This window comes from Ursus arctos, unplaced genomic scaffold (genome assembly GCF_023065955.2).
Source record: "Ursus arctos isolate Adak ecotype North America unplaced genomic scaffold, UrsArc2.0 scaffold_6, whole genome shotgun sequence".
Lineage (NCBI taxonomy): Eukaryota > Metazoa > Chordata > Mammalia > Carnivora > Ursidae > Ursus > Ursus arctos.
Window position 1 is genome coordinate 78,671,024 of NW_026623078.1, and position 10,471 is coordinate 78,681,494.

The window sequence follows — 10,471 nt, forward strand, 5'->3', positions numbered from 1 at the left end:
ATTTTATATTCTTAAGGACGCCAGAATCAGACCTGGTTAGGTAACTTTTACATATTTTAGAGGAAAAAAAAATGCACACACGCGCACACATATGTACACAAACACACAGTCAGAAAAAATGGTCCAACATCCCCAGATGTTTTTGGAAGGAAAAGATTTTTAAGACAAAAATATTCAAACGGTATTATCTGAATATGGAATAGGCCAGAAGGACAAGAGCGAACACAACTGCCCCCCACACCACATGTCCGAACGGTGGTCCTCTCGGGAACAAAAGCTAACATCTGTTGAGTGACTCGTCCATTTTTCAGATCAACTGTACGGAGTATCATCCCCATGACAAAAGAGGAAACCGAGACCCGGGAAAAGTAAGTGATGAGATCACAAATAGTGATAAACCTCAGCCCCAGAAACCTTGATACTGAAGCTATCCTGCTTCTCAAACACGCTACTGAAAACGTAAAGATCTTTATTTTTTTAAGATTTTTTTTATTTACTTGAGGAGAGGAGCACTAGCAGGGGGAGGTGCAGAGGGAGGGGGAGAAACAGACGCCCTGCGGCGTAGGGAGCCCAATGGTCCCAGGATCCTGGGATCGTGACCTGAGCCGAAGGCAGATGCTTCACTGACTGAGCCGCGCGGATGCCCTGAAAACATTAAGGTCTTAATAATAACGTCTTACTCTGGAGTCTTGTATCTTACAAGGGGAACGGAGCGCCGTGGTGGAAACCTGGGCTCCCACCAGCAGTACGGGTATGGCCGTGAGCAAGGGAGCTCCCCTCCTGCCTCCAGCTCTGTGCTTCGGGGAGCCTCGGGCCACCCACGTCCCTGGCTGCTGTAGACTCAGAGGAACTGACAGGCGACTGCAAGGTCCACCTCCAGACCCGTCCAGTCCCTGAGAGGCTCCGAAACGGAATCCCGTAATCTCCGGCTGCCAGGTGAGCTCAGCTCTCAGGGGCACGAGGACTGTGAACAGCAGGCAGGACAGAGCGAGGTGGCAGCCTTATCCTCCTGGCTGTTCCCCACCAGGCTGAGGAGAGAGGCTTTCTTCAGAGGCTTCGATCCACTCCAATCGTCACACTCCTGGTTCCCCTCACCCATCCCTCCATCTGCCTCTTGGGGGGGTTGGGGAGGAGACGGTGGGCGGTGGTACCTGGACTCAGGTCCTGCTAGATCCCTTGCTGACTTCCCTAAAAACTACTCCCAGCTCTGGAGACGTTCCCTTTACTAAACGCTCTGCTCCATCTGTGAGTGTATGTTTCCGACTGGAACCCGGAAGGAGTCAATGTTTAAAATACTAGCCACTGTTCTGGGCACACCCTAAATGCTTAATAAAAATTAGAAGATACTATATTTATTACCAATAAGGCAGGTTCATGGCCTCATCCTGGGGGTTCCTCCCAATTCTCCCAGGCAGGGTAGGAATTACACGGTGCCATCTACCAACTGAGGAAATGGGAGACTCTTAAGAGGTTCAGTGATGCACCCCAGGTCCTCAGCCAGGAGCAGGCGGAATGAGGATCGGGACCAGGAGCTAGGAGTTCTGAGTCCTAGGCCCGTGGTTGCCCCGCCTGGATCCACCTGACTCAGCAGAAAATATCCTGACACCAGTGTCCTGTCTTAAACAACCATCCCAGTGTGAACCGGGATAGACCGAGTCCCCTCTGGGTGCCTTCAATTCTGACACAGTTCACACCTGTTGCTGAGACAGCCAGGCCACACAGGAGGGGCTCAGGGCGTGAAGCACCCTCACCTGTGCACTCCCCTCCGCCCCCAGATATCCCTGTTCCTGGTAATTCCCTGTGTCATGCCCTAGGGATAAAGAAACTTTCAGTTTTACGCAAGCCACGGGAATGAGAAAAGCAAGCTGTTACTCTAACCCGGTCATTCAGCCTTGCTCTTTCCAGTGGGGGTTATTAACAAAGCATTTAACATGAACCCCAGCCTTGTACATCAAGGGTGTTTCCATGAGCTTTCCAGAATGTTCCACCTTCCGTCAACTCTTCTATTTCCCACATGCTCTGTTTGGATACGTGCCTCCAGCATTCAGCACATTGGGTGCTAACCGTCCTGCACAGACTCTTAGCTGGGATATCAGGAGGCCCCTCCTGGGGCACTCTGCAGTTCATGAACTTGAATCCTCACCATGCATCCAGAGATAATCACCCACCTGCACTTCAACCCTGGTTCGGAGGTACAGGGCTTGCCTGAGCTCACACAGTCAGACGCAGTCCTATGCCTGAAACCCTGGGCCCTGTCCCCCCACAGTGCCTGCCATGCCTTTAACCCCATCTCCCAAGGCAGCCATTTAAATCTGAGATCAAGTATAAGGACAAGGATTAAAGATAACGCACCAAATTTTATTTTTCTTAAAGTGAAAGCAAAGCAGCTAGTCTCTATCTTACACACTATCCCTATAACGCCCATAACCCTTGGAAGATCACAGTTCAGGGACCTGCGCTCCGCTGAGCGCAATGATAAATCCCACCAAAGCAAACCAGAGACCGGCACATACTACAGGAACGGGGCCATATCACTGAGCCCCTAAAAGCCCCGTTCCCTCACCCCTGCAGAACCATGCAGAACGGACAGACCTATGTCCAGTCTGTTATTTTATTTTACTTTATTTTTCTCGGACATGCAGGGCGCATACCACTTTAATTAGATACCAGTTCAATGCATTCAAGAAAATACCTTCGCTTTCTGGCCATCTGATTCCTCTACGTATGCAGGCTTTGTCTCCTCAGTGAATCCTTCCAAGGGTCCCACAAGGCAGAGGAATCCATTCCCTTCCCTTTCCCAGCCCTCTCTCAGCACACGCACGTGTCCACCCCGTACAAACCACTGCAACATACTCTTCCTGCCCCTGGAGCCTCCCCACCACACGGTGACCTCTGGGGGCAGCAAGAGGTTGGGGCGAAGGGAGAAGGATCGATCACATGCTCTTCCAATCCTGTATTTTCAGCATCTGGCATGGTGACCAGAACATGATAAGTTCTTAATAAATGTTGGTTCAACTGAAATCAAAACAATGCCACCAAGACCCATGAAACAATAAAACCCCAGGCTTCCCAAGGAATGCTAGTTTCTAATGAAGAAACAGAGACTTGGGGGCGCCTGGGTGGCGCAGTCGTTAAGCGTCTGCCTTCGGCTCAGGGCGTGATCCCGGTGTTCTGGGATCGGGCCCCACGTCGGGCTTCTCCGCTGGGAGCCTGCTTCTTCCTCTCCCACTCCCCCTGCTTGTGTTCCCTCTCTCGCTGGCTGTCTCTCTCTGTCAAATAAATAAATAAAATCTTAAAAAAAAAAAAAAAGAAACAGAGACTTAAATACACAGAAAAGAATATGGATGTGGGGAAGGGGAAACAGAGAGGACTCACCTACTGGGGAGTTTAGGAGACCAGTGAGCTTTCCAGGTCAGCTCTGTCACCCAGCGTCCCATCATTTCCCCTCTGGGCCTCAGTATTGTTTTCATTAATATGAAAGACTGAACGAAATGATTTCTATGAACATTTTCAGCGCTTGGAGAGGGAACAAAACTGGTCCTAGTGAGGGCACCAACATTCCTATTGGCCACGCGCATCATCAGGAGTCCCCACAAATGTCACCTCAACTCTGCCAACTTTCAGACCCCAGAGTCTGAAACTTCTGGGCTATGTCTCAATGTCCAGTGCTGAGAATTGCTGGCGAATGACTTCACCAAGTGGGCGTGGGCTCTGCGAGTCTGGAGCACTGTCTGTGAGTAAGGGAAGGGAGGCGTCCCTGCACGGATGGCCCTGTGGTCTGTGATGCCAGGAATGTCTGGAAGGTTCTGAGGATGGAGCTGGAGCAAAAGCAAATAGGGTGCAGGCTGTCTTCATGAAGAAAGGCTTTCATGGCCCCAAGGCCATGTCAGCAGAACTCCAAGCCTCTCATTTTGCAGAGAGTGAAACTGAGACCAGAGCCTGGAACAGTGTGGGTGCCAAGTTACAAAGCAATTGAGCACTGGCCCTGGGACTACAACAGGCTTCCTCTGGGGCCCAAGGTTGGGTTCGTGTGCCCAAATTAGAGAAGAGAGCTCTCAGATCCTTGGGTCTGCAAGGGGGGTATGAAGTTTCCACATATGCTCCACAACTGAACAAAGTGTCTGTGAACCTTATTCTAGAATTCTCTATGACCGGGCCAGCAGCGCTTCCACTGGCCAGTGGCGTTCATCCTTGGTGCATACGGGATTTATGGGGAAGCCAGAGAAGGAGATGAGGAGATGACTGGTGGGGTTTTTTGTTTGTTTTGTTGTTGTTGTTGTTTTTACTTTACTTTGGTTGCTTTCATGGTGTGGGAGGGAGCCTGGGGAGAGGGTTAAGGTTTAGATCCCATAAGGCAAGAAGCCCTGTCCAAATAGAAGTCCTCTGAGTCAGCAGCCTGCCTGCCATAAAGCAAGGGACTCAAGCAAGGGAGATTCAAAGAGGCCCCTTGCTGGGGCGGGGGGAGGGGGCTGCTGAGAGCTTGCCTCCAGGAGATATCATGTCCTGGGGGGCTGCTTGGTGCACAGGGGGCAACAGAGACCCACCTGGCACAAAGCCACACACACACCCCTGAGGCTCCAGGACCTGCAGGGATCCTTCACCTCTGGGCTCACAAATGGATCCACCCCACCATGCCTCGGGCTCCAGACAGGCTCCAGACAGCCAACTCTGTAGAAGTCTCCAACTTCAGTGGGGTGCTGGTAAACCAGGGTGGGGGAATGGCCAGTCTGTGCCTCCGAATGGGAACACAGCCCTGAGGTCAGCAAGAAGGCTGCTCTGAAGTCAGCTTCCGCTGCTGAAGCAGAGCCTGGAGGAGCAGAATCCACCCCCGCCCCCCACGAAGGGGGACAACAACTTCCTGTTTCCATTCTCAGGGCAGTGTTCAAGAGCCGCCTGCCCGGTGGCCTGCCAGCCCAGTGAGGTGAGGGGAAGACTGTGCTTCTGCCCAGGCCCTTGCCTTGTCCGAGTAAAAGCCTGGACAGCAAATGCGGGACTAGGAGAACACAGGGCCAGCACATTTCCAGGCTTGGGGGGTTGTCCAAAGGTGGAAGAAGGAGCCCCTACTCATTCTTTTATTTAGTTATTCAGCAAAATAAATTCTTTGTAAGATGAGATTCCTTTTCCCGGATGTGAAGTCAAAGGTCGCATGAATATGCACATATAGCGTGAATGGGTGAACGTGTCTATCTGTCCGTGCACACACATTCACACAGTTACATGTAAGACTCTAGGCCACACAACCGGAAGGTAATAGTAACGACCCCACTTTACACATACAGAAACTGAGATTCAGAGAGTTCAAGTCTTAGGCCTGAACATCAGAGAGGGAGATGGTGGAAGACCGGGATCTGAGCGAGGGCGGGGGAGGCTGGAATGGTGAACTCCGGTCGGTCTTTTCAGCCAACCACGGGATTTCAGAAGATGGCCGGGCCATGGTGTTTGGGGCAGGAAGGAGAGGTGCAGGAAGGGATCTTGAGGGAGCCCAGGCACCCTGCCTCTGGCGCCCCTTCCCCACCTCGGAGCCCAGCAGCAGTTTCCAAAGCAGCCGGCAGGGGGCAGTGTACCTTGCCTTTTGCGAAAGTCCCGGGCGTCCCTACGCAGCTCCGGGCAAGAACACCAGGTGGCTCCGCCCTCAGCTTCTAAGAACAGCCCAGCTTTGAACCCCGCACGTAGTAGGTGCTCAAGGCACGTCTAGAAGCCTAAAGGGCTTGATTGGGTGGATGAACGTGAATTCCGTAGTGGAAATAGGGGGGACAAGGAGAGAAGGGGACGTCCGGCCCCTGCCAGCGCATTTCCATCTACAGGCCTTTGCAAACAGCCTTTCCCTACTGTGTGTCAGGCGCGGTGGCGACGACTCCTGGACAACCTCATTCCCTGCGAAGCTCGTTCTCCCCGCACTCCCCCCGCCCCAACACACACACTCAGCCTCAGAGCAGGGGTGGGCGCTCGCTGTCTCCCTGGGGAGCAAATCCACGGGGCGAAGGGGCCCGCAGGAGGGTGAACCCGAAGAGGCAAGGAGTCTCTGGCGGTGGGCACGTGAAAGCCAGGGAGATGCCTGACCCGGCCCCGCGGCAAAGGGGTCACTGCCCTCAGGGACGAGGCTGTCTCTCGCTGCGGGACACGCAGAGCCCTCCAGACGCAGTGACCCGCCCAGCCCCCACCACCCGCGCACTTCTGGGCGCGCACGTGTCCACCCGCCAAGTGCCCCCCACGAAGCCCCGCGAGGGCAGCAGGCTGGAGGGGCTCGGGGCTCCAGGACCTGCGGGCGGCAGGCTGGAGGGGCTCGGGGCTCCAGGCGCCGAGCAGAACCCAGACTCTGCAGACGCCCTTCCCCAGAGACCGGGCCTCGGGGCAAGGAGAAGGCAGACCGGGCGCAGCCTCAACCCCCATCTCAAGTTCAGCCGCGATTACTCCCGCAAGGTCACGCTCAAACACACTCATGCTCGGCAAAAGGAGGAGCTCAAAGTTGCGCCACGGTCCGGATTCCGAATCTAGCCGTAGCCCTATCCCGCGCTTTGCCCCAGTGTCGCGGCTGCCCGCCCCGCTCCCAAAGAGCGGCCCCTGCCCCGTGCAGGTCACACACCCGAGAAACGCGGACAAGTTGCTAACTTTTGTCAGATTATTTCGCTGCAGCTGCGACGCCTAACGGGGCTGGGGCGGACTCCAGAGTTTCGAGTTGCCACCAGCACCACCCCCGCCACGCTCCCCTGCGCCCACCCAATCTCTCCCTGCCCACCACGCCACGTCTAGCTACCGCGCCAACTTCTCCACCGTCTCCGGAGCAACGTGGGCCGGCGGCGTCCCCGGGGGCTATGGCCACCTCCCGGATGTGCTCCTGCTCGCAACGGATTTGGAGGCTCGATCGCAACACCGTCCCGCCGCCGCTGGACCGGATCACCGGGAGCCTCCGCGCGCCCCCGCGCCCCTCGCTCCACTCGGAAGAGCCGTAGCCAGCCGCCCAGAGGGGACTCATCCCACCCGCGGCCCCGCTGGCCGCTTCGCCCTCTGGCGGCCCCGACCCGGGAGATTCCAGCCTGGCGCCGGTGCAATGTCACTGGGGCCACCCCGGGGACCGCTGCCCCGGACCTGGCGCAGGCTCCCTGCTGAGGTCCCAGCGGCTCTTCTAATAACGGCTGAAGATCCCGGAGCCCCAGCCTCCTCCAGGACCTCGTCCCTCTCCCAAAGACCCTGGTGACGCCGTAGCTGGGGAAGGGGTCTCCCTACGTGTGTCTTCCTCCGGGCGCCTGGGGTCTTCAGTCCCACTTCCAATGTCACACCCTCCTAGACCCCTCCCGACCATTTCTGTTCCCGGCTCCGGGCAATCACCCCTCCACTAGGAGAACACACTCGAAACTGCCGGAACCCCAACTCCGGCGGACGCAGCCCCCAGCGCACCCCGGCAGCGTTGGGCTCGGCGCGCTCACTCACCGCAGCTGGAGACACGCTGGAGTTTCCGCCGCTTTGGGGATGAGGGGCTCCGAGAAGAATAAAGGGGGGGTGTCCCGAACACTCGCCCCCTTCCCAGCTCACATCGCTCCCTCCTCCTCTCCCTCCTCCTCTTCCTCTTCGTCCACCTCTTCCTCCTCCCTCTGGTCTTTGTCTTTGCAAAGTGTCGAAACTGTCTGGCATAGTGGAGCTCCGCCGGCAGAGGCTGGAGCCGGGGAAGCGGGGAGGCGGGGTAAGGATGGGAGCGGTCTCGGGAACACCTTCCCCCGGGTGTAACGGGAGGGGCGCGCGGGCGGCCGGGGAGGGGCCGCTTCCCTGGCCCGCCGGGGCCGGGAGCGGGGCGCGCCGGAGCTGGGCGGGCGCCTCGGCGGCGCGCGGCCCTCCCCTTCCTCCGCCCAGCGCCCGCCCCCCGGGCCCTTGCTCCCCCCCCCACCCCCCCGCGCCCCCTCCGCCCGCTCTCGGCTCGGCTTTCCGCTCGCTCAGGGCTTCCTGCGAGCTCCGGAGCCACGTGGACCGCAGCCGGCTAGCGGAGGCCAGTCTGGGGAGACGCCGGAGGCGGCGCGGGGACGGGATCACCGCCCCGAGAGGGCTCTGCAGGGACAGCTCCACGACACTCCGCGCCGAGGCCGCCGCCCTTAGGCTGAGGAGACTAAGGAAGAACCGCCGGGGGACCCGTGGGGTCAGCCCCGGAGAGGAGGCGACGGGCGCCCAGCGAGAGGACGTAGCGGTGCCCCGAAGAGCCCGAGATGGGCGCGCACGTAGCAAGAAGGGGCTGATCCCCTGCTGGCGACTGGGCAAAGCCGCCGACTTCCTCTAAGGGCGCGGGACTCGAGGTGGGATTCAGGCAGGGGGAGGGAAGGAGCGCGGCGGGGCTGGAGCCCTGGTAAGGCCGGAGCCGGGGCCCCGGTAAGGCCGGAGCCCGGGCCCAGTTCCGAGCCGCATAGCGGCCACTGCGGCGCGGCCCCCGCCCTGGCTCGCCCGCCTGCCCGCCCGCCCGCCGCGGGTTTTTCCTCCCAGATGCGGAGGCTGCACCGCGGTCCAGAGTGGGGCGAGCGCCAGGCAGCGGGACTCCAGGCAGGGGCCGGTCCCAGGGAGGCCTGGGCCTGGGGCTCCTGGGACCAGACCCCCTTTGGGGCTCAGGTTTGGGGGCGAGGGTTTGCCTTTTCTTCTTTAGAGGGAAGTGGGGGCATTGGAGACATCAGTGCTCAATGCCAGAATGCCAGTTTTAGAGACTAAATGCTGGACACGGGGTTTAAGAGACATTAAAACAATGTGACTGTACAGCTTTTATCCCCTCACAGGGATTGTGCCTCTTTTGCAACTTTTTTGAGCAATGCTAAGAGGAAAGAGGCAGTGTGGCCTAGGGGGTATTTATTTCTTCCAGCTTCCATTGCTTTCCTTGGAGAGGTCAGCCTTTTGCGGTGGAAGGGGGGTAGCTCCCTAACACATTATTTATCAGAGGGACACTGTAGTGTGTGCTTCAGACCAGGGCCAGCTGGAGAGGACTTCCTGCTTCTGCGCCTGCCTTGCCCTCATTGGATGTGTGATCTTAAAACGAGTTTAGGTAGCCCTGTGCCTCAGTTTCCTCTTCTGTGAAAATGGGCCGAATAATTGTCTATCCTATAAGGTTGTTGTAATAATCAAGTGAATTCCTACATGTTGAACCCTTAAAGCTATGCCGGTCATAGAGTAAGTGCCCAGTGAAAGTTAGCTGTCTTGACGGTGGGCCTCCGGCCTGGGCCCCCACCCCTGGCAGCGAGGTGGCCTGCCCCAGGGAATGAGTGAAGGCTGGTCCAGGAGACTTCTTGGCCTTGGGGGAGGAAAGGGGAGTGATTCAGAGCAGAGAGAAGTAGAAAAGGAGCAGATTGAAAAAAGAGGGGGTGGGGAGAGTGAGAAAATTCACCACTAGAAAATTAACTACTTAGTAATTAGGACTGTACCGTCTTATCCTAGTGGAGTCTGGGGAGAAGACCAGATTGGGCAAGTAAGTGGCCCTTGATCATCCAGCTGTTTGTTCCACTTTGCAGCAAAGAACCAGAGTCAGCTCTTGATTTCAGCCCCAGGTTCTTGGCAGTTCCCCTAGGTGACTCCACATTGAGGTGGGAATTCCTAATTAAGTGACTCTGTGGTGAAACATGCCTAAGTCATCACCTTCTCTATAAAGATGTGCATCCCAGGCTCCGATGGGGTAACCTGGCAAGGTTTTTCTGGCCCACATCCTTTCTGTTATAATGTATTTCTTACCAGGTAGGAGAGAGGGCTCCCCTCCTCTCCCATTTATTCTAGCGTTGTGACAGGCCATGGAGACAGCACTTCTGAGGCCCCTGGACTTTCCGGGAGCCCACATCCGGGGCTATGTGTCAGGGCATTCCCCATTGTCACCCTGAGTGTGTCTCCCAACATGCCCTGCCTAAGAATAGCAGCCATAGTCATTGCTGGGAGTGTCTGCACAGTGAGTCCCCCCAGGGAGCCCTGACATTGATTTAATGCTCACACACACACCCTCCCCCACATACTCAGAGCAACTGCAAAGCTCTCAGTAATAATGGTGGAGGAAATTGATTTCGTCTTCCCCCCACCCCCTTTCTTCACACATCAGAATGGAAGGCTCCTAATGGGCCCTGATGCCATCTGTGTGATTGGGCAGAAAAGGGCTGCCTGGCTTGTCAGCGGTGAGTTCAGAGCTCCTGAGCACGTGACGGTTTGTTTGGGCCAGTGCTTTACTAACCACGGTTTTGGAGGCCCAACTTTCCTTAGAGGAAAGGCAGTAACGGAGGGATGTACTGACGGAAGCTAGAAGGAGAAAGGCAGCCAGTCTTTCTGGCTCTGGCTCCAGCTCTGTGGCTCTCCTTCCCTCCCTCGCCTTTCTTTCCCTCCTCTCACCCCCGTCTCTGCTCTGTTCTCTCCTGGCCCATAGTCCTCCCCAGCCCGGGGGTCTGCCCTACCATTTTCCCCGTAGTTGCAGCCCCAGCCCCTCTATGTTGTGACAACTGTAGAAACACTCCTTCCAATTTCACTTCCCACT

At 56.8% G+C, this 10,471-nt stretch overlaps 1 protein-coding gene across 3 annotated transcripts in view; it reads right to left on the reverse strand.

Annotated features, from left to right (window-relative positions):
• ST3GAL1 (ST3 beta-galactoside alpha-2,3-sialyltransferase 1) overlaps positions 1 to 7,788 on the reverse strand; it is a 93,720-nt gene extending 85,932 nt beyond the window's left edge. For 2 of the 3 annotated variants that reach the window (XM_026495377.4, XM_057307756.1), the window contains exon 1: positions 7,429 to 7,779. The gene's annotated coding sequence lies outside the window, so the exon portion shown is untranslated. Of the gene's footprint in view, positions 1 to 7,428 lie in introns of all 3 variants that reach the window. The other variant, XM_057307755.1, reaches the window with a different exon arrangement.
• Between the last annotated feature and the right edge of the window lie 2,683 nt (positions 7,789 to 10,471).